Genomic DNA, 25,545 nt, shown 5'->3' with positions numbered 1-25,545 from the left:
GATAAATTAGAGAGTAGACTATATAAAGTATTAAATGATAGTTATAAAGAAAAAAGCAGGGAAAGAATGATAAAACATTGGGAAAAATCAGTAGGGGAAGAGAGAATATGGGAAATGTCAATGTGACCAAAGTAAGGAAAATTCCAAATATTTGGGCAGAAGTGTTTGCATAAGTATTTTTATATGCCAAATAGATTACACAAGAAGTACCTATGGATGGATGCCAGCAAGAACAGGTAGGGAAATGTAGATAGACATTCTGTAGTTGTAGAAAGCTGGAAAGACTTCATGTGTTGAACAGATGTGACAACAATAGGACACTAATGAAGGAGACTTTTTATTAAACTAAATAAGGGATAACTAGAGGAGCAGACAAAGGAGAGAGTCAATCAGCCAAATTCAATAAACCCTACACAGTAGCACACAGTTTTAGATTCAGTAAGTGCCATGCCAAGGCACGCACCACAGTGCAAACAAGGTAAACACTGTGGCATGCTTATTACAGCATAAGCAGCCAAATTGCATGCTAATCAACCAATGCAAGATGGACGAGCTATTCGACAAGCTATAAAGCAACCGTGTAGACTCAGTGTTGGTTTTCCGTGCAAATTCCAAAACCTATTGGAATACAGCCATGGAAAAAAGTCTACATGGAAAGAATGTTAGGGGCTGCTGCTGTTTTAATTCCTCTGTATGTGCTACAGACCTATGCTGCTGCTGCCAGTAGATCAATAGACTTAGGCCAAGAAGAAGAGTTTTCAGACTTTCTATCTTTTCACAACCTACATGACATGGAAATTGTAGAGCGCTACAGGGTGGATATGGACACACTACAGGAACTCTGCAACCTCTGTCATCCTCAACAAAGAGCCTGGGCCAACCAAGGGGAACCCATCCCAGTGGCACTTAGAATCTTAGCTACAGTTACCTTTCAGAGACCAACAGGGGACATGCTGGGGGTGTCACAGGCATCAGCATTCAGGATCTTCCATCAATTCCTGAATGCTATGCTCCAACATGCCAGTGACCACATATATTTTCCCCGTACTCTTGAGGAGAGGGCCTGAAATATGCAGGAGTTCTACAGTGTAGCACACTACCCTGTGGTACTGGGTGCCATAGATTGCACACATATAGAAATGAAGGCACCACATGGGGAACAAAGTAGGCTGTACATAAACAGAAAGGTTTACTACTCTTTTAACTGCTAAGTCTTGTGTAATGCCAAGGGAATCATCTTGAACGTGTGTGCTGGCAATCCTGGCAGTTACCATGACTCTCATATCTGGCACATCCAGGGTTGCCAGATTTATGAAAGGGGAGGTAGGGACAAAAAAAGTCCTTCACACTAAGTGAAGAGTAAAAAAAATAAATAAATAAATAAATCATGTAGAACAGCCCGCTGTTTCCCATTGAACAGAAGTGGTTCCACTTTGAGATTTATGATTGGCTCAGATGCTGGCATATGAGCCAATCAAAAATCGCAAAGCAGAGCCTCTTCTGTTCAGTGTGGAACAGTGGTCTGCTTTTGCCAGGATTTTAAGAGGCAGTGCGGGGACTCGGGACTGGGTTGCTGATCTTGGGACAGTCTTACTCAAATAGGGACATCTGCCAACCCTGGGCACACCTCCCAACTGTACCAGATGTTCACTAGGGGAATATCCCACAGGTTCATTTACTGGGGGATCCAGGTTATGCACTGGAACCATGGCTGATGACACCCATCAGAAATCCACACGCACCCACTGAAGAACACCATAATGAGGAACACACTCAAACCAGAAATATCATAGAATGTCTGTTTGGGCTACTGAAGTCATGGTTCCAGTGGCTAGATACATCTTAGGGAGCCCTGCAGTACAATCCACGAACATGTAATGAAATATGCACAGTATGAGCCATGCTACACAACATCGTCCTCACAAAACAGCTGCAGCAGGATCAGCAAGGGGAAGGAGCACACATCCCAACACCAATGCCAAGGTCACCACAGCCACAGGCAGATGAGGAGTTAGAGGGGGGACCACCAGCTGTTGTGGGTGTAAGCAGATGTAGATGTGCACAATATGCCCTCATACTGACTAAGAGACAATGCATAGCACATTCACTTACCACCTAGGTGTCTAAAACCTTCCTCCTATGCACATACATATAGTAACATTGATGTCAGGCAACTCTCACAACCTTTAACTACCCATGTATTGGCTGTGTACTGCTTACATCAGACAGAGTCAGCCCTGAACTAAAACTGTGGCAACTGCTGCATTTACAGTCTTGAATCTGGAGTGTATTGTTTAATAATATGAATGTGTGGCATATCATTGTATTTCATTACTTGGTACTGTAAGCAAGTAAAAGGTGGGAGATTTGTACAGAAATTACCTTAACATGTGACAAAAGAGACTTGTTTGACTTGTACGTGTCCATTACTAAGTAGCAGGCCTGAGGCATCAAAGATTCACACAGTCATACCTCTCAACAATACTGATGGTTATTGCATGCCCTCAATTTAGTAGCATACTTTGTACTGGAAAATCATTAAAAAGAGAAGTTAGAAAATAGTGATGCACATTGCAGTTTCTGACTTTACAACCCTCACAACATCATTCACAATAAAGTTGGGAAATGTTGATGCTATCAACTGTCTAACTTTCCAAGGCCAATATAAGTAAAAGGTACAATTACCACTTCAACACCAGAAATGCAGATATACTAAGCACTAACTCAGCTATTTACCCTGAGCATCAGACACAAAGTTTATGTATCTTTGAATCCAAAAGATAGAAAACAAGGATATGGCACAGTTATCATAACTTGCACAGGTTGTTGGGGGGGGGGGGGCAGGAAGAAGCATAGGTTGACACAAAAGGTCAGTGAGTGTGTGTGAGTAAGAAAGGAAGCAGGCAGACATTTGGATAAACAAACAAATGTCCAGTGAGACAAAATGAGTTTTGAGCTGCACAGCTAAACCATGTAACTGTTGTGTGTGTGTCTGTAGAGGGTCCCCCAGGTGAAATTGGCGTGTGAGTGTCTGCATGAATACAGCCAAGCTCTGTGCTTGCGTCAGACAGGTGTGATCCATGCATGGTAGAGGTGGCACTTCATCATTGCCATCCTTAACCATGAGAACTGGTTCTGCCAGGAGCTGCACTGGCATGTCCACACCCACGATCAGATGCACTGCTGCTACCTGAACATGACTGATGTCTGCTGGATGGGCTCCTTTCATGGGGACAACCAGGACCACAACCCCATGGTCTGCCATGACTGGGTGTGGGCAGCTCACCCATTGACAGAGTAGTGGAAGTACTGCCATGATGGGATCGTAATCAGGCATGGTCACATTGGCTAACAGCAGATGATGTGGTTGTCCTACACCCACAAGGATGCCATACCCCTTCCCAGCAGATGTTCCATCACAGACAATGCTTGTTCCAACATGCCATTCATCCAATCCATTGAATTTGCAACACGATCGAGGCAGTCATGTATGTCAGTCTGTGCCACATCTACAACCCTGAGCATTTGTCTGGAGCACCTATGGGAATGTGCCTGTGCCTCCATGATGGACCTAAATATACACTAAGTGGCACAGGAAGAGACACTTGGATCAGGTGGAGGGGCAAGAGCAGGGCTCTTCTGAGCACTCCTAACAACCCTCCTGTGTAGTACCTTGACCACACTTTGGCTACAGCCAGATTCAACAGGCAATGAAGCCACAGTAACCGCACTTCTCTGATCAATGCTCTCACCCTCCACCTGTCCAATATCTGAGGGCTCACTGGAAATAGGAGGTGTAGGCCTACTGGCTGTGTCCAATGAAATTGCAGGGGATGGCTGTAAGTCAACCGCAGTGTCAGAATCAACGTCTACACCCCCTAACTGTGGTTTTGTTTGTCCACCATCATCATCAGAGTCTGCTGATACACTGACATCAGGTCACAGAGGTCCCACATTTCTACTGTCATGATCACCTGTGAAAAAAAGCAACAAGCACAAGAAAAAATTAATACTTACACTACTCTAGTCCAATATATGCTAACAAACTAACAGTGATGCCGCTATTACAGACAGTACACCAATACACACAACAGGCCTGATGTCAACGTGACACACTAAAATATTTCTTTAAATTGCTCAGCAATACTGACATAAAAATATTCGGCTTACCATCTGCAGATGAGCATCTCCTCTGGTATCCAGATGGTCCTGGAAAAAGTTAAGCAAAAGGTAAGAGCAACACCATCACAATTAACAGTAACACAGGGAGTAATACTTTTACCCCTTTATACGTCCAGTAACTATATTTTCAACATGAACTTGGCTGACAACTCTAGCCTAAGCTAATCAATCAAAATGTGTTGTTAACCGAAACGATCTTCAATCCCCCCTCTAAAAAAAATTCATGTGACACAGAAGTAACATAATGATTTCGATTGTTTTACTATACAACAGTATTCAACTGTTGCGATACCAAGGCTTACCTGGAAGCTCCTCCTGGGACATGCTTGCAGTCCCTGACACTGTGGCACCAACGTCCAGTACATGCTGTTCTGCACTCTCCTGGGAGCTGTCTGGATACCTGACAGTGGCCAGGAACTCTTCATTCAGTGTTAGTGGTGGCTCCATAGCAGGCCCTCCCCACAGTAACCATCTAGTCACACCCCACTGCAGCTGGTCTCTTCTGTGTAGATGTAATCATGTCAGTGGCCCTGTGGCACATCTGCTCATATGTCCTGCTGTGGCCACCCACTGCATTCACCTCATCCACAATCTGGTGCCACATTTGCATTCTACATATCTCATATATATGCATATCTCCCTATCCCCCTTCAAGCAGAAAGGTACCATGTTGCTTAAAGGCATTCACTGTCACCCGATTCTCAACATCGGTGAATGGGGGGTCTCCAAGGATTGATACGACTGAGTGGCATACTCCTAGGTGTCCTAAAAGACAAGAGAAGAGTAATACACATAAGTATCACATAGCTACAAAATAATTGTTTCCAGCTAAAACAGAAAAGGTAGCCACTCAGTATTACCCACTGGAGAAACATACAACAGTCTACAGATGTGAAATATGAACAACAGGCTGGATGCAGAAAAAGGAGAGTAACTATAGCGACATATCCTTGTTTGTAACACACACAAACCAAACAGTAACCAAGTAAAAATGGTCAAATCACAGTGGTGAAGAAATCAATAAGCCAAGTGAAACCTTTTTACGCGTTTCATTCACATTTATTACTTCATGAACTATTGTCAACTGACTTTTTCTTAATAGAATAAGCAGTATTGTTTTTGTAGGCCAACATATCCTGTTTTAATTTCTTTTGTTTCCTAGCTATTATAGAAGCTCTTATTCTATCAAGTTTGACATTAATACCAAAGTACAAAGTCGCTAGTTCAGTGAATGCTTTTGATGCCCTGATTTTTGCATCCAAGCATTCAATTTCTTTTCTAAGTGCCTCCAGTGACTCTTTATAATGCTCAATGAGCAACTTCATGAAAGTCAAACCTGTGTTATTAAATAAACCAACCAACCGCCGAAACAGATGATCACCTTCAGTGACACAGTTAGGGAATTTGAAATATCTCAGTCCAAGAGGAACTTGTTCCAACCGAATGTTTTCCTCTAAATAAAATACCTCCAACTGGAGGGACACACATTTAGAGCACAACTTCTCTAAAGAGAAAATATCTTTTTTGCACTCCGAAACATGATCAACAAATAACGAATTGGTGCTCGAACTTACTTGTTTCTCACTAGAGGCTGAATTTGAGATAAAAGGATTGTCAATAAATCTAAAAGTTTGTTCAGAAACTTTTCCTTTGCACCCGATAGAATCCTGTACTGCTACAAATGGAACGCCACGTTGAAGTGAAACCAAACTTGGCGCGGCGTCTACAGCGTTGGGTGTAACATTGTTCACGTTGCTGGAACACGGATTTGAAGAAACTCCTTTGGCTCCTGGGCAAGCCAAAGTAACGTTAGTTTTATCATTTACACAGACAGCTCCCATCTGCCGGGCCAGGGCGTCACGAACCGCTTCTTGAACAGTTACCTGGATAAGTTCCTGTAACGTACTCCCCGACTCGGGAACTGAGTGAATACTTAGATTAAGTAGCACATCTTGGCTAGAATCTTCACTTGCCATAACTGACCGCCGAACAAAACTTGTAACACACACAAACCAAACAGTAACCAAGTAAAAATGGTCAAATCACAGTGGTGAAGAAATCAATAAGCCAAGTGAAACCTTTACGTTTCGTTCACATTTATTACTTCATGAACTTCATCAGAAAAGGTTTACAAAAACCACATTGTGATTAAATAAACATAATGAGGTCACATGAATTACAAACTGTCCAACCACAAAACAGTAAAAAAATTAATTAAAGACATATAGCTTATAAACTATTTATAACTAAAAAAAAAAATATATATATATATATATATATATATATATATATATATATATATATATATATTATAAATGTGCTGGAAAGTGTTAACTTCGATTTATTAGCTGGGAATTTTAAAGTATTTTTAGAATGCAGAGAAGCCATATGGCAGATTATGTTAAACGCAGATCAACCACCTGGGTTGAATGACGTTATTAATATCAAATGTTTTTTGCAACTCAATAGGATTTAAATGTTTTAATATATATGCAAGAAGCAACGTTAAACAGCGTACTGATGGTACATCTATTGGAGTTAGTGGCGCCAATTCATTTAGTCCAGATTCATCTTTTCATGAATTGAACACCGTTGTAGAAGTAACAGCTGAGGTTGACAGACGCGATAAGGATTATTGCCGCAAAGCGACGTCTATTTCGCATGAAGGAGTTACTACTGTGGTTGGTGCTGGTTGTAGAACGGTACAATCATTTTTGGATGAAATAAGGAATCCGTTTTCTACATCAGGTAAACCACATTTTTCAGCTAATTCTGCGGAGTTCAATAACAAACGTGGGCTTTTGCTTAAATTGCTAAAGAGATATCGTTCTCTAGATTTGGAAAATTGTTACTTTAGGTGCTGTATTCAATTGGGTATAGTACCTAAAGGATTGAGATTTTTTAAATGCCCCAATGGGGTTACTGTTAATACACCATTTTTTAAGACTTTGGCTAATTTCTTTAACAATGCTGGTATTGAGTTTTTAAAGCTTCTTATCGACAACAATTGCGCTAAAATGATTGCTTTAAAGGACGAGATAGGCCTTATAGAAGGGGAATTAAAAGAATATACTGGCGACTTGAATGGGTGTGATTTTTTTGATGAACTTGAGCAACACACAACTGAAGTCACGAACCGCAAACAGCTCAAGTTGGTTCGTGACATCACATCTTATGAAAGTAATAATGCTTACAGCAATTTTGCCATTAGGGGGAACGCGACAGCAACAAAGGTGAATTACTCGCGTTCTGGTGTTTCAAACGCTTGGGGCAAAAGACATTTCAATACTGCTGGTTCCGGGTTTAGTGAACCTGAACGTTTAAACGATCGAGAAGTGCTCGTGTATGAGGACAATTTCCCTATATTACAGAAAAAGGCTAACACTATTGATTCTCTTCTTGTAAAAGAATCTAGTGATAATAGTTCAACAAATATTTGTGTCAATGACATTATTAGTGACAAGACTATTATCGACAATGGTAAAGACGCCGATGGGGATTCCCTCAACACTGACGGGTCAGTTAGACCAAAGACAAAAACTGTGACTAACATCCAAGCTACTGCAAATGTTTCTTCTTTTTTCAACAAAAAGAGTTGTCAACAGAGCAGGAACACTGTCCTAACCAGGAGTCGGACCTTCTTAGGTTCGAACTCCTCGGGGGACGAGACATAGAAGAAAGACTGGATTTATTTAGCATTATCAACTTAACCGATCATTGTTTTTCTGATGAGGAAATTAATGTATTAAAGTATGGTTTAAATTTCATACCCACATCTAGGGCTAATTATAGCAATACTGTCATAGATATAAAAAAATTCACAAGGAAATTTAATTTGTTTTATTTAATGAACCATATGTCAGATAAAGAGCCTACAAACGGGGTTTTAATTAAACCATCTGACTTTACCCCTCAATTACATCACACTTTAAAAGTGTTTGAGGAACAGTGTATCAATGACATCACTGAGGTTTTGAATAGAAAAAATTACGTCACCCAGAATTTAAACCATGATGAAAAGTTAGCCCTCAAGAATTTAAAATCACTATGTAATCATTATAGATTTATGAAGAGTGATAAGGGGGGCAATATAGTCATCATGAGTCAAGGTGTCTACAACATGAAAATGCTTGAAATTGTTAACAACACTGAAGAGTATGAAAGCATTAGTTTGTACGATATCAATCGACGTGTGAGGTTTATTCATTCTGAATTATATGCTCTGTTTATGACAAATGATATTAGTGGTGACGTTTACGATTTTTGTATGGTGCAGGAGCCGCGCATTGGGGTGATTTTTGGTATCCCCAAAACGCACAAAAACATCAGAGACCCTCCACTTAGACCCATTGTGTCATCACCACATTCGGTTACTGAGGGAATATCACTTGTCATTGATGGTATTTTGGGGCCAATTTTGGCTGGTGAAAACTCATTTATTAAAGATTCTTGGCACTTTCTGAGTAAATTTGGGGAATATGTGCAAAATTATGGATTTGATCCTATGAGACACATCATTTTTACCATTGACGTTGTCTCTTTATACACATGTATTCCTCATTTAGCGGGTATTGACGTTGTATGCGATTTCTTAACTAGAAAGAATCTTAATCTGACCAGTAACGCTATTTCAGCCATTAGATTACTTCTTGAGATTATTTTAGAGAACAATTTCTTTTTGTTTGGAAACACTTATTATAGACAAAGAAAGGGAGTGGCCATGGAGTCCCCTGCAGCACCAGCTTTTGCCAATTTAGTCATGGCTGGGTGGGAGTTGGAAGTAATGCCTATTTTAAAACAGAAATATGATATAAAATTATACTGTCGGTTTATTGACGATTTGTTTTTTATAATTGAAGGTGATTATGCTACTGTTGATTCTTTGATATCAGATATTAATTTATCTTCTGATTATTTAAAATTTACCAAAGGATGTTTTGGATTACAGATTAATTTTTTGGATGTCTTTCTGTATTGGGATACCTCTTATTTAAGGTTCCATAGCAAGATTTTCCGTAAGGAGACCTTTACTAACGGGTACTTACACCATTTCAGTAACCATCCCAAGCATATTGTGAAAAATATTCCCCGAGGTCAGTTCATCAGAGCTAGTCGCATGACTTCAAAATTTTGTGATTTGACTGATGAATTTGAGATTATTGTTTCTTTGTTTAGCAGAAGGGGTTACTGTATTGATGAGCTAAACATTATTAAGGAAGAGGTTTTAAGCAAACGTTCTATTTCATTTAGGGCATTGTTAGATTATCCCTCTACGATTAACTTAACCGGTAATAAGTTAGAGCATAGTAATGACAACAACAAAAATATTTTGTGTTCATTAGATATGAGTTCTGATGGGGGACAGATTAGACAGATTGTTGCCAACAATTGGAGAATTATCAGCGGCAACAGAGATGTTCAAAAAATTTTAGGTGACCATCCTTCTTTCGTTTTTAAGAAGCACAATAATTTAAAGAAAATTTTGGAAATTCGAAACCATACCCCCATTAATTTATGCACTAAGAAAACTGGAATGCACTGCTGCCATTTTTGCAACATGTGCAGATTTATTTCCGAGGGTCCCTATATTAAAGTTGAGACTATTGACAGGACAATTAAAGTTGATGGTTATGCTGACTGCAATTCTACAGGAGTAGTTTACATTGCTTTATGTTCAGGTTGTCCGGCTTTTTATGTCGGCATGACAACCAGATCCCTTAAAACTAGAATTAGGGAACACCTTTACAGCATTAAAACTAGGGATGAGAATAATGCCCTTTTTAAACATTCAGAGGTTTGTTCTTCTTTTTTTAAAAAATTTTTATTTTCGGTTTTAGAAACTGTACGTCCCGACTTTAGAGGAGGTGATTATAAGAATTACTTGGAACAACGTGAAACAATTTGGCAGATCAGATTAAAATCTGATAAATTTCCAGGTCTTAACGATGCCATAAACATTAAATGTTTTTTAAAGTACAGGAAGTTGCATATTAATAAAGATAAGAACATTGGGGTTTTATTAAGTTAGCATCATATGTGAATCTTACATATATATTTTTTTAAAAGTTAATAGATTAATTTGTTTACAATTAGTGTTAAAGTATTTAAGAGTGTTGTTTGTGAGTTTCTTTGCATTCTGAGGAAGTCTTATGACGAAAGCGGAAATTAAAGGACTTGTACGCTATTGCTGACTGATTTCTTCTTTCACTGTGCTTTCGACTGTGGATTTTATTCAAGAGGGATAAAGCACTCATCCTGTGTTCTGAAGGTTCATTGGAGTGAGAGTACCAATCCAGATCTATATAGACATATCTCATGTGAACCATCATTTTCAAGTGTTTATCTCATCGATTGATTTTCCTCATATCACCTACTTGTCTCTTTTTAATTTTTTTCCTTTTCTGCCTTGTTTTTTCTAAGTTTTTTTTTGGGGGGGGCAGTGTTTGTGCAATGCGGTGCTTAGCACAATCATGGAACTAGAACTAGATGAAATGAATGGCAGGTTTGGCTGTGCTTATCTCATTTGTGCTAAGCATGACAGTACACAAACTGGACAACTGGGCCACCCAGAAAGCAGACAGGATCCAGGCAGCCAAAAATAGAAAACGGATACATTCAATTAAGTATATTGGGTACCCCACAAACCCACTAAGCAGTGTTGCATGGCAGTTAACAGAGACACCTTAAGAATAGTTAGTAAATCCATGAATGTCATACAACTAGTCCTGTGGCAGCAGGTGTAAATGTAGGGCTGAAGTATATATGGTCCTGAGTTCTAGTACAGGGTGTGCAACCTTTTTTTTTACTATTGTGACATTGCAGTTTATAGCAATGAAGTGAAACACAGAAAAGTGTCATTTCACCTTTGTTGTGGTAACAGTTGTAAGTGTAGGACTGCCATACATATGGTCCTAGGTTCTAATACAGGAAATTCCATACACTTGTACTGTTGTTCCACTTCCCATTATATTCACTTTCACTTACAACACTTTAGATAGCAGAGCTGACATTAACTATATGTATGAGGGATGCGACACTCTTATTGTGCTATTTATTTATGTATATATGCGTGCATTATCTGATTTATTACCAGATGTATGACTGAGGGTATACTGTGTACTATATTTCTGTAAGTATAATTCTGCTATCTGGACTTGTATGGCCTTCACATTTGCCTAAGACACATACACAATGGCCTCTATAGCCAATAACCTTGTCAGGTCACACACACACAGAGGTGGGGTATCCAAGAGTCCAGGATATTTACTGGACTCCTAGTAAAGCACCACAGAAAAGGGCTTCTGCAGGGGGACTATTCTGGCTTCTAGTACAAGTCTGAGGCATGGAATAGTTTATCCCAGGCTGTATCCAGTGCCACTGATATCCTGCACACTGCACAGCGATGAACCTCATTTTATTCAAGAGAGACAGAGGAGGAACCTCCGGGGTGAATGTGCAGTTACCCATCCAATCGTCCAGATTGTGCTTGAAGAGGGCCAAAGAGGTGCGCTGCTTGACATGAATTGGGAGTCTGTTCCACAGGTGTGGTAACCTCTTGGAGACAAATCTGTCCCTCCAGCAGGTTCTATTAATGTCACATACCAGGTTAAGGTCTTTAGAGTGAGTAACCTGTGAGCCATTGGGCTTACAGATATTTAGCATTTCCAATAAAGCAAAGTCAGAGATTGCCTCATACACAAGGCAGAGATTGCCTCTGAGTAGTCTGTATGAAACTGAAAGTGACAGTGATTTCAGCTGATCCACATAGAACAAATTTTGCAGACCTTGAATTCTCCTTGTGAGGAACTTTTGTGGTCTCTCCAATTGCTGCAGGTGCCTGGAAAGGTACATACCAAAAGGGACAAAATGACACATTTTGCTAACAAACTATCTTTGAAATGCTAAAAGTGTTATCAAAGGAACTGTCTCTGAAACATCTGTACATATTTAACACAGAGCATTCCATTTTCATGTATTGGTAATCATGGATAACTGTGAAATGGCTTAAGAGACATGCCCATGGCACCAGTATACTTCTAAATAATCCATACAGATAAAAGTGTAAAAGCCTTGCTTCAGATTTTTCTTAAAGACATTCTAGCATATGCAGTAAGTAACTGACAAAATGCAAGCATACCTTCTGAAGTTCAGTAATCCTCTGTGCATATATATCCTAAAGAAATAGCGTATGTGCAGTCTTCCAAACAGAAACAAGTCTCCTTGCCATCAGTTTGCCTAGCTACATGGTTGCCTTTTTATATGGTGCAGATTCAGAGCTGTTAACACAGTGAAGATGCAAATGAGGTGTGAACTGATTGGAACTGCTGAATCCCAAATACTTGGATCCGTGCTGGAGATGTAAATATAGTGCAGGCACTCCCTCTGTATTTGTTTTTAAAGGATTGCAATTGTGAATGATTACTGGCTGGGAAAAGGAAAACACAACAGCACTGCAGGCTGTCTTGCATCCAGAGGGTATGTCAAGTTAGATCTACAAAGTGTTAGATGTAAGGTTAGAAATGTTAGTAAGCAGCACACAATTCACAGATTCTGTTCATTAACATCCACCCTCCCCTTCATTTGTTGGCAACTGCACATCTCAAAGTACTGGTCACATAACAGAATAATGACCAGCAAACACAGAGAAATAAGACAGAGCTGTATATTTGCGAGGAATAATCATAACAGGTTGTGTGATCACTAGGTCCACTACATCCAAAAATAATAAATGTACAAATAACAGTTGTATGGTTTCATATTACTGTAGATGCTGTTGTAGTTGGATGTGTACAGAATGAGCTCAGTTCTTTGATGCAAAGCTGTTTGTGTGGCAAAGAGGGATAAAGCACTCATCCTGTGTTGTGAAGGTTCATTGGAGTGAGAGTACCAATCCAGATCTATGTAGACATATCTCATGTGAACCATCATTTTCAAGTGTTTTATCTCTCGATTTTTTTTTCCTCATCACCTACTTGTCTCTTTTTTTTTTTTTTTTTTTCTTCCTTGTTTTCTTTTTTTTTTTTTTTTTTGGTGGTTGTGCATGTGCTTAGCAGCACCACAGAACTAGAACTAGATTATCTCATTTGTGCTAAGCATGACAGTACACAAACTGGACAACTGGGCCACCCAGAAAGCAGACAGGATCCAGACAGCCAAAAATAGAAACCGGATACATTCAATTAAGTATATAGGTACCCACAAACCCACTAAGCAGTGTTGCATGGCAGTTAACAGAGACACCTTAAGAATAGTTAGTAAATCCATGAATGTCATACAACTAGTCCTGTGGCAGCAGGTGTAAATGTAGGGCTGAAGTATATATGGTCCTGAGTTCTAGTACAGGGTGTTTATAGCAATGAAGTGAAACACAGAAAAGTGTTATTTCACCCTTGTTGTGGTAACAGTTGTAAGTGTAGGACTGCCATACATATGGTCCTAGGTTCTAATACAGGAAATTCCATACACTTGTACTGTTGTTCCACTTCCCATTATATTCACTCTCACTTACAACACTTTAGATAGCAGAGCTGACATTAACTATATGTATGAGGGATGAGACACTCTTATTATGCTATTTATTTATGTATGTATGCGTGCATTATCTGGAGAGACTGAGGGAAGCAACTGGTATGTATGCAACAGAAGAGAAATGTTATTGTAGCATTAAAAGATAAAGATAGTTTTTTTGGTATTCTATAGAGTTGTATCAAATTGAGCATGCATATCCCAACTGTAAAATAAAGTATGCATGTATTTGTCTGTAACACAAACCAACTGTAAGAGTCCAATGTTAGACTTTAGTCAGGAGATGTAGGTTCAAATACCACAATTCATAACTATACAATATTGTTATTTCTTCAATAACATTTACATTAAAAATGAAAACCTCTATAACAGTGGCACAAATGCCCTGCTGTAAACTGTAATCTGTGTAAATGGAACATGCATATGTGCAATATATGCACATTTCAAGGATTATTTACAGCAATCCATAGTATAGTGTGCATCTGTTAGGAGGTAGACTTAAATGTAAAACTTAAGATATTAGAGTTGTATAATTGTATTAATGCATTGTATGTCTCATCTGATGGCACTAATCTTGTCTCTTTTTCTCTCACCCCAACCCTTATCTCTCTTTTTTTAATTTTTCTTTATTTTTTATTTTATTTTTAAAATAATTTTTTGTTTGTTTTTTATTTATTTATTTTTATTATGTGTCATGAAAATGTGTCCATGTCATCCATGTGTACCACATCATTAAATGTTCCACAGCACATCAGGGTAGGCCAGCTCCACTGGATCATCCTGCCCCTGCTCCACCAGCTCCAGGATTGATCCCCAGCATGTCTGGGAGACAACTTGGCAGCATTGCCTCTGCTGCCCCTGCACTACCTGCACCCTCAGGTAGTCTTGCCCTGGATGCTTGTCCAGTGGTACCCTCCAGGATCAGTGGCAGAGGTGGTGATTCATCACCTACTGTAAGTTGACAAGGATGGTGCATAGGGACATGTGCCGCACCAGTGGTGTATGTCTATGCCAGCTGGAGAGGCTGCTCTCCCTCATGTAGCATAGTGGTAGGAGGAGGAGTACACATCAAGCACTCCAGCCACCAGCAGAGTAAGGTGACAGTGATGACAGCCCAGGGGGTCAAGACTCCATTCCCACTGTCTCAATGCTTGACCACCATGGGCCTGTGTTGACCTCATCCTCACCCCAATCATGGTGTCCCCCAGCCTTTTGTTTCCATCACTGTCCCTGTCTCATGTCTTGTTTGTCTTGTCTGTCTGCAATTGCTTCCTCACCTACCCAATTTACCTGACCCAGACATACATACTTCCTTTCTACAATATTTCTCTCTTGTTGAAATAAAAAATAAATGGGCTCCTGTCCCAAAAAACAAATTTTTCCATACATAGCTCTCGATTTCACACACCTCTCTTCTTGACACACTTTATTCGATCCAATTGGTAAAACAACATGACTGTATTGTGGTCACCCCTCTCTCTGGATGTGATAGTCCAAATTTGGTTAATATTCTGCACTTATTTTCAGTTTACACTGTTAAAGAAATGGATACCTATGTTCTTGCCTACCTCTCTCCTGCACATTCCTGTCCTGCTTTCCCTTTGCTCTTCCTCCTGCTTGGTTCCCATTTCACCACTTTCCTATCTACCTTATTTTCACCACTTTAATCTGATCAAAAATACAATCACACACAACACACATAAATTGTTGAAAAAGCAATGGATCCATTCACTTTTTGGGTTCCATGCTTGTGTGGAGGTGCGCATCTTGCACTAATGTGCAGCAAACGTGAGGAGTGCAAACTGCTGGGGTTACCTCCACACAATGCCTCTTAACCCCACTGCAATATGCCAACACACAGCAACACATGTACTATAAGGAATTCATGTCATTGAGTTATCAGTTTAGTAAGCAGCATTTAAAAGTATTAGATACACCTGGATTTGTATCCAGTACCATCTGGGCCCAAGAAAGGAATGTATCAGTGCATTAGCACATGCTGCTGCAGAGTCAGTTAAGCAGCAGTTGTGTTTCATAGACTCAGTACTAACTCTCAGACTATAGCAGTGCAGCTCGCATGTGTGCACTGCTTAGCTACTCCCACACGTGTATCTCACAAGCATATACACTTTGCCAACCATCGCACAAACCCACTGCCTGCTGTGCTATGGAAAAGTAAATATTATTATGTATTACTGCTGTTTAATGTCCATTTCCTGTTTATGACATAACATTACATAAGAAGGCATTACAAATTGAAGACCATTTCTAACAATATGTCACATATTTATAATACAGTATGTGTTGCCACCTGTCAAGTACTGCAACCCTGGTGTCTCAGTACTTCTTCCACACATATATCACTTACACTACTGAAAGTAATATCAAATGCTGTGTGAATTGCAATGCACATTAATCTGGTAAAATGCAGAACTACAGCTATTGGCCCATAAGCCTAAAAAGCCTTATCTGCAATACTAGGGAAGGAATCAGCAGGAACCTTATCCGCAGGGACATAGATGACCCTCAACACACTTGCTTTTGTCAAGGATAGATCCTGCTCATTGAACCTTGTGGACTTCTTTGATACTGACCCCAAAAACCTGGATGAGGGATAACAGGACATACCACCTATGTTGAGTTATCCAAGACCTTTGACACAATCCCCTCTTCATGTCTCATAGTGAAGCTCTCCCATCTGAGAATTAAGCCATACAGTATTAGATGGATAGCCAACTGGCTCACTGACAGAACACATGCTCTCAAAGTTGGGGAGTGCGCCTCTACCAATAACCACTTACCAGTAGAATATAATAAGGATATGTGCTGGGCCCTCAACTATTTGGAAACTATTTCCCTGAAGTGCAGGCAATGGTAGCTAGCCTGTGGTTTACCACGTTTGTAGGTGACTGTTAACTGGATGCACTCATACAGATTCCCCCAAGGATGGCAACATATTACAGAAGGGGCTGACACAGACAAATGATTGCTGCCAAACTCCTGGACTGAACCTTAAAGCAAACATTGCCTCATCATCCCCTTTGGCAGTGAAGTGCCCCTGCTACTTATGATATACATTGCACCCCTCTAAGCTCAAACACTGTGTTGTGAGACTTGGGAACACATGTTCATAGCAATCTACACTTAAATCACTGTGTGTCCATAGTGGTGAGACACACATTCTGCACTGCTCACCTCATACATATGGACATCACATCCAAGACCAGTGAGGTAATAGCTCTGCTGTACTCTACCCTTATCAGACCACTAATTGAGTACAGGGCTCCCTTCTATCTGTACCTCACCAGACACCTGCAGCAATTGGAGAAAACACAGAGGTTTGTGACTTGAAGAATCAACGGCCTCCAAACATGACATACATGGAAAGATTGACATACCTGTCACTGTACTTAGTATCATGCAGGCTGCTGAGAGGGGACCTCTGCCCAGGCTACAGAACAGTCACAGACCCTGCCATACTGAAAAGACTGGACACCTGCAAATCAAATTGGACAAGAATAACTTGCTCCAGGGTTCTCAACATAGCCTGTGACATAAACAGAACATGCTGAGGAGGCAGATATATCCTCCAGAGATTGACACTCCTCTGTAATAGGCTCCCACTGTATGTGAAGCAGTGTTCCCCAATGACCCTGTTCAAGTGCAACCTAGACAACTGGTTGGGTTATTGTAAAGTCACCTCGGGGTGGCACCTACGTCCCCTCATGGATAGGGCCAGATGGTGCTCTTCACAAAATCCCTCTGGTAACAATGATCATCTAACTATGTTCAATAAGGGTACTTGTGTTTTTACACAACTAGGCTTGTAAACATCCTAGGGCCATTAGGCTAGTAGCCTCCTATGAACCTATGTAGCTATGAACCTATGCAGGCCTCCCAACATCTTCACTCCCACATAGCCTGCTGATGTCATCTAATATAAGTTGACCTGCTCTCTTGTAAAAGTCAAGCTTGTGCAGTAGGGCTTGCATAAAGTACTGAGATCAGTAGTCTGTGTACTCAGATAGGTTGGAGTTCTATTCTCACTACAGTCAAGTGTGTGTGTGTGTGTGTGTGTGTGTGTGTGTGTGTGTGTGTGTGTGTGTGTGTGTGTGTGTGTGTGTGTGTGTGTAGACAGAAGAGTAGAAGTGTGTATTCTACAGTTAGTGCTCCAGTGCTATGGATTGACAGGATTTTGATACTTGCAGATGCCTACACATCCATTTCATGCAGGCCTCCCAACATCTTCACTCCCACATGGCCTGCTGATGTCATCTACTATAAGTTGACCTGCACTCTTGTAAAAGTCAGATTTGTGCATGGCGCTTGCATAAAGTAATGAATTCTGTAGTCTGTGTACTTGAATAGGTAGGGGTTCTATTCTCACTGCAGTCAACTGTGTGTGTGTGTGTGTTTATGTGCTCCTGCTTGACATTACAGAGAGCATTTTATGCCACCATGTAGGACACTGTTATTAACATATTCTCCTCAACAGACACTGCTGATGTCATCAGCTGTATCAGATTTGTGGATATGTAGTACTCCCACCAGGGAAGGGTCAGAGACTGGCCTGGAGGCCAGGCAGATGTCACTTCATCCTATGTGAGACAGATTACAGTGACATGGCTTTTAATCTATCCACATACATCATGGCATGGTTTATAGGCCCTATGTTTTCTTGATGAGAAAGCACTGTTGTCTCTCCAGTTGCTGCATGTGTCTGGTGAGGTACATGCAAAAGAGAGCATCATACTTGATTACTGTTCTGATTATGTTTGAGTACAGTGCTGTCATACAGTCCTAAGATCTGCATATGATGGCATGATTTATGATGTGTACAAGATAGGCTTTTATTACCAGTGTGGACACTTGGTGGTAGAAGTCCAGATTGTTTTCTACATATGTTCCAGTGCTTGCATCATTGGGTTTCAGCATAGCAGGACTGTTGTCTATGCTGTGATTAACATGGAATTCCACTTTTCAGACAGACAACATAAAAAGACATATTTCTGCATTTATTTGTAGATTTTGTGCCTTTGTCACTAATCATTTCTCTGCATAACCTCCTGTTGTACTATGTTATCATCATTTGTGGACTCAATGACTGTACCCAATATGCAAGAATCAGCAAACTTGGTAAGCCAAAGGCCATATACATTAGACTGAACTGTCGAGAAATAGGGTCCAAACAGTGAAGAGCCAAGCACAGATCCCTGGGGCTTTCCAATGGTGACAGCTCTACTGGTACAGGTTGATTCACCAACTTTCACAGTATTTGTTCTGTCAGTGAGCTATTGGTTACCCATCTAGTGATGTAGGGATTAGTACCCAGTTGGGAGGGTTTCTACAAGATGCCTGCATGGGAGATTGTGTCAAAACCCTAGGCCAGATCATGATAGGCAGTATGCACTGTCTTACCTTCATCCAGGCCAATCACACGGAATCACTGGGCTGTGACAACATCACAGATTGCCTATGACGTGACTCAGGGCATAAACCTTCTTGATATGGTTGAATCTATATTTCAATACATCCTCCATATGGGGTATTTTCCTGTAAAAGGGTGTACATCAACATGCATCCATCTGAGTTGGGGGGGCAGCACCTGATGCATGCATGTATAGAGACATCCTGGCTCTGCTCAGTTATGAGATAGACCAACATGTCATCATGGACCTCTTCTAAATGGACACTAGTAATATTCCAGCTGTGTGCAACAGACCTGTGTGAGTGGTTAATGCTAAATCATGTCTGCTACATCCGATAGATGTCCATAAAGAGGTAATCGAGGGCATGCATGATGACAACAGTATCATCTTGTGGAACTTGACCAGGTCGAGGCATTTGACTTAAATCCACACTGAGGTATTCAATCAACACTGTCATATGTGGACATAAACAGAACAGCTATATCACCAAATGAGTAAACCAGTGTATCATATACATGGCATCTCACTATGTTGAAATGTGTGAAGTGACCTATATCTCAGGTCCAGTGATCAGGTCTGTACATCAGGGTTTTCTGCTAGGCCCTATCCGGTCCATTATTTAAGTGATGGACATCACAGATGACATACACACCCTGTGTCCAAACAGCTGCTTGAAGGCCTACAGATTGTGGGCAATCATTGACTCCAACTGTGATATTAGTATAATACAGACAGTATCAACACATACTAAAAATTGCTACCACAGTCATGACAACACTTGCAGTGATATGTAAACATGGGGGGATTTAAGTCATGTTTGTAAACACACAACCCAAGTATAATGTGGACATCATACCATATAATCAGACCAATAGGTATGTAACCCATGTCCTGGAGTGCATGGTAAGTGGAACTTCCACCAGAATGTGGTCATAGTGCTGACTACTCCCTTGAATGTAACACAAGGGGTCTATTTCTAAATACTGTAATTTTAGAATCCCGAAGATGAAAACACTGAGACGAGAATCATGAAACTTAAAATGCCGAACTACGTATGTTTTCCCAGGGCAAGTAAACACTTGCCTAATGTGAGCAATTATGCCCTTTCTCCACTGTAGTGAGATTCTGAAGTTGGTATATATATAGTCAGGGGGGTGGGGGGAGCATCCCACCACATGGGAGGGTGTGGGAGGCGTAGCCCCCTACCTAGATAGGTTTTTGATGGTGCAGTATGTTTTACTGTTGTGTTAGACAAGTGTTTACTTGCCCTGGGAAAACTTATGTAGTTCAGCATTTTAAGTTTTGTGATTCACGTCTCAGTATTTTCATCTACAGGATTTTGAAATTATGGGATTTAGAAGTAGATCCAACACAACTACTGGGTATGTGAAGGACATCTACGTTACAGACCATAATGCCTCCACAGTTCCAAAACTTCATCACACCGGTAACTACGTACAATATACTCTTCTTCATGTACCTCCCTACACATCATCCAGTGATGTGTAACTAAGTGTATCACCTTTGTCACAGTGAGCTGTCACACACAGCTTGTTGGCCATTCCTAGGTATTCTTTTTGTGGAATATACATGACTGTCTGATGGTGCAGAACACCAATCACGTTGTTACACCACATGCAATTGTGCTACCTGTTCTGCTGATTCACACACTACATACATAGGTGTTTGCCAACATTATGACATGTATATCATTTGTGCCAGTTTTGATTGTGCCATATATATATATATATATATATATATATATATATATATATATATGCCACGCACACCAGTCAACTACCTGTATTGCTTATAATGTCACATACAGGAAGAGCAGTGCCAGTGTCCCTCCTAACACCTCCAGCAGATGTTACAATGGCAGGACAGCATGTGTGGTTACCCTCATACAGTGTGGATGTATCATAATAGTTGTTCAAGTGTGTGTGTGTGTGTGTGTGTGTGTGTGTGTGTGTGTGTGTGTGTGTGTGTGTGTGTGTGTGTGTGTGTGTGTGTGTGCAGACTCATCTCTTATCAATCTAAATCACATATGTTATGTCAGAGACATGGGATTACTGGTGGTATCATTCTAATATTGTCCATGATTGTGGTTGGTTCTTTTAATGTTTTCCATGAGCTTACTTACTGGAGATTATTGCTGAGATTACACTCATATTCCTGTAAATCAGTTTACACAGCTTCACAATATGCACCCTACTCCAACTGTATGTCAGATCCCTGATAGATGTCCTCTGCATTATTCATGTAAGAATGCTTAGCTCACACAGACATCCTCCCCATTGTTATGTGACCTTGTGTGACAGTCACATAAAACACATTTTCACTGTACAGTCCCTACTGTACCATGTAGATATGTGACTGGTGTTGCTGCTACAACCATCTTCCATTGATATGCCCTCCTCTGCTGTATATTAAGTTCTTTCACCTGTCCTGTTTCCCAGTTCTCATTCCTACATTTCATCTGTGTGTCCCTATTGAATACACACACTTCCCCTGAGTGTTCATTTCACATGGCAGTCCATGTTCCGTTACAAATCATTTATACAGCTTCAGTACAGAATGCCAGGAATGGGATATTACAGTACTTCGCACTGTAGATACACTGTCCTGTACTGTGTTTGGACCATATACTTCACATTCATACCTCTCAACTGTCCAGATTTTTTCAGAATGTCCAGTTTTTTGTCTCATACTTTTGCTTTTCTGGCAAATGATTGGCATGTCATTGTGGTTTGAAGTCAGAAAATAATGACAGACATTAATTCATGCTACTTTAAAACCTATTATTCTATCAACTTTCTAAGTTTATAAAAGCAATATTAGATTCTGTCCCTATTTTTGGCCCTTTGTCCCCCCATTATTTATGGCTTTGTCCGGATTTCTTGCTCCAAGATGTTGAGAGGTATGTTTGAGTTTCAATCTACCACATTTGTATGCAACATCTATGTCAAATATGTCCCTATTTCTGGTTAATTGTCCGTACATTATGTTGGCCTTTGTGCAGATGTCTTGAACTAACAGGCTGAGAGCTATCTGTGAAACCCTGATGATCATTGTGGTTTTCTGTGGAAAATTGCAGACCGTAGGTGCTCTTTTTTAAACAGATTTGATATCTGCATTTACTTACATGGCTTCCTGGCCAGCAACACTGTTGCCAGCTGCAAAACCTCATTTAGACATGGCACGAGGCATGAATATGCATTGTGCAGTGGTTCGCACTGCCGCTCACCGCACATTTTCGGGCGCACATGTAAATTCTGTGTAGGTTTTACACGGAGCCTACATGGAGTTTATTGAATCCTGGGAAAAAAAAATTTATTTGGATGGTTTCTAAGAAATCACAACAAAAGATGGAAAACACAGAATCCACCTCTGTAGGAGAAAATAGAGCAGATGAAAGTGTTAAAGGCTCAGGAATTAGTCCTTCCACAAGACAAAATCAGTAAATATCATAAAAGGAAACAGATGGTGTGGGAAGAAATTACAAGAGAGGGAGAGTAATAACTCTAAACAAGAGTCTAAACAAAAAAAAACAGTCATAACAGAGTGGGTGAACAAGATATAAATGAGGGTCGGAGGGATACTGACAGCACAACAGTAAAGATCAGAAAAATGTAATGGTATGAAGGGAAACATTGAAAGTTAAGCATTTAATAAAGAAGAGTATATTCGTCATTGATTGTCTCACCATGTAAAATATTTAAAATAATATGAGGTATGACAGCTTTTTAACAAATGAAAGAGACAGCCACCAAGAAGACATTGTATATATAATGACGACATATAACTGGTAAAATAAATAAATAAACAAAATCATGGTTAGCAAAAAGCATGTATATCTTACTGAAAGTTTGCTACATATCCTATGTCTTCATTAGTCTACTCTCCACCTCTCATGAGAGAGTATGCCCGCAAAGAAAGGATCATGAGAAATTGGAAAGCTCACCTGCATTTTCATCAAGGGGAACCTATCACTTCAGGTTTAAACATTGTGTGTGTGTGTGTGTGTGTGTGTGTGTGTGTGTGTGTGTGTGTGTGTGTGTGTGTGTGTGTGTGTGTGTCTGCGTGTAGCGTGTCTCTAACAATCTGCAATGATTGTTAGAGGGCAGAATTTGTTTCAGCTTATCAAAGTCAAACATCAGAAGTGTAACATTTGGTAATGGAATTATTCCTGGAAAGGTACTGTGTAAAAGCTGAAGTATTTCCCGGAAACCTTCAGTTCTGCTTTTGACAGTGTTGTGCAGCAAATACTCATAAACAAATTGGTAAAAGCAGGACTATCTGATAGTTTGATAAGCATGACTGAAGGATGGCTGTTGAGCAGAACTTGGTAGGTGGAATATGAAGGTCAGAGAAGAAAAACTAAGAAGTATTAACAAGGCATGCGTTAGTTGTCAGTTCTCAGCACCTACTTATTCAGCTTGTATTTGTTAGACCTACATATTCCCCAGATGGTATTCGACTGCCTGAACAAAGACAACTTTAAGTTAAGGAAAAGTATTAGACGTAATATGAATCATAATATTTTGCAGAAATGTTTAAAAAAGCTAAATGTTTGGCTGAGTTAAACAATGATAAAGAAAACACAAAATCAGTATCCTTTGGCAAGTTTAAAATCAACACAGACTATGTCATTGAGCAGGTGGGCACACATCAATCTCTGTGTATATGTATAGTAAATTAAATTTCAAAGCACACATAAACATATTATGAAAAAAAACAGGTTAATTGAATGCAATTGGAAATTTATCAAATTACAGAAATGAAAGGTTCTAGCAAGCCCTTTCTGCAAAATAATTAGGCCTAAACTGGAATATGGTTATTCTCTTTGGTCTCACTTTAACCAATGAAAAGTGCAGAGCATCTAAAGGAGATCAGATGTCCTAATAAAACAAGGACAAGGTTTAGTTGAGGAACATTCTCTCTAAATTATTTGGGTCTTCAAGTCAGATGCAAACAGTGTAAAGCTGACTTTATTGTTCTGTATAAGACCGCTAAGGACAGGTTCTTGTGAGAATGTTTACGTTTATGCAACAGAGAAGACAGGACATAACATAGGTTGTTAAAAGGTATGAATGGAACAGAACAGCACAAACAACCAATATTCATCCAGGGTTGTATGTATCTGGAAGGTTCTGTCTAATAGTTCTAGACAGGCAAACTGGTTATTATCAATGAGCTTGTAAGCAATATTATGTAATTTAATAAAAAAAATAAATTTTTGGTTTTGGACAATTTGACTTCTTCACTTCTGAAAAAGGCATAATCTGCTTATAATAATAGATGTATTACAGAGGGAGAATCTATGAGTGAAACAAACTGAACATGTTTCTTTTTTTCTTTCTTTTTCTGGTGTTTCATGAAAGTTATGAAGAAAAAAAAACAATGTTTTGAATTTCAGAATACTTATTATAATTTCATAGCAGTCTTATTGCCATGTTTCTGGACTGTGACAAGTATTCATTAGAATCAGATCATATAAATATAATAAAGCGTTCTTTTTTTACTTTGGAGCCAGTACTAAATACATCAGAAATCATAAATATTTTATGATGTTAGAACAGAAAACTAAAGCAGTTGTTATTTCTCCTTAAAACCTATGTTTAATTAATTGAAATATTTGGATAGAAAAAGAGAATTGTGAATTTGTAAATAAAAATTCATAGTTTAACTGCTTAATTACTCACGGATCTACAATACCAACTAAGTAAAATTTATACTTGAATAATAAATATTTTAATTAAAATTTTTACTAAAAATGTTAGATCATTTCAAAGGCAAAATCTGCATTGATAGATGCCTCTAACAGACCACCATAGCTATGTCAGGCAACTAAGCTGCACTGTATTTAGCTTTGTTACTATGTGTGCAAATAAAGATAGCAGAAGAAACTAACTCCTTTCCTTCATGGAAAATACTTTTCCTGCCTACATTCTACCAGCTTTCAGACTGCAGCCCCACCCCCACCACCACTTAATATCCTACAGTCATGCAACTTCCTGCTTCCTTTTGATTCATACTTCCCCACTACTTGCCATCAGTAAAATACAGATTCCTGTACTAAATCATGTTACTCTTCAGCTTATCCTCTATTCTTCTCCTGCTTCTGGGCCATCTCTCATCCTACCATGACTCTACAATATCTCTCAATGTCTCCGACTCTGTCCCAACCATCTGTTCATACTTCTTCCCTACATTTTCCACACATCGCATCAAAACTATGTAATGACACCCTTCACCATTACTCCAAATATAGATTGGAAAATACTCTACAAAACCAGGAAACAGTAATACCCTAATGTAGCAAAATCCTCCTAAGAGGAGACATTCACCCTAATCCTGGCCCAGCCTAACACAAACAACATCAATACAGTTCCATTCCACACACTAC

This window comes from Protopterus annectens, chromosome 7.part0, assembly GCF_019279795.1.
Source record: "Protopterus annectens isolate FY-2018-M chromosome 7.part0, PAN1.0, whole genome shotgun sequence".
Taxonomy (NCBI): Eukaryota; Metazoa; Chordata; order Ceratodontiformes; family Protopteridae; genus Protopterus; species Protopterus annectens.
This window is presented reverse-complemented; position numbering follows the sequence as displayed.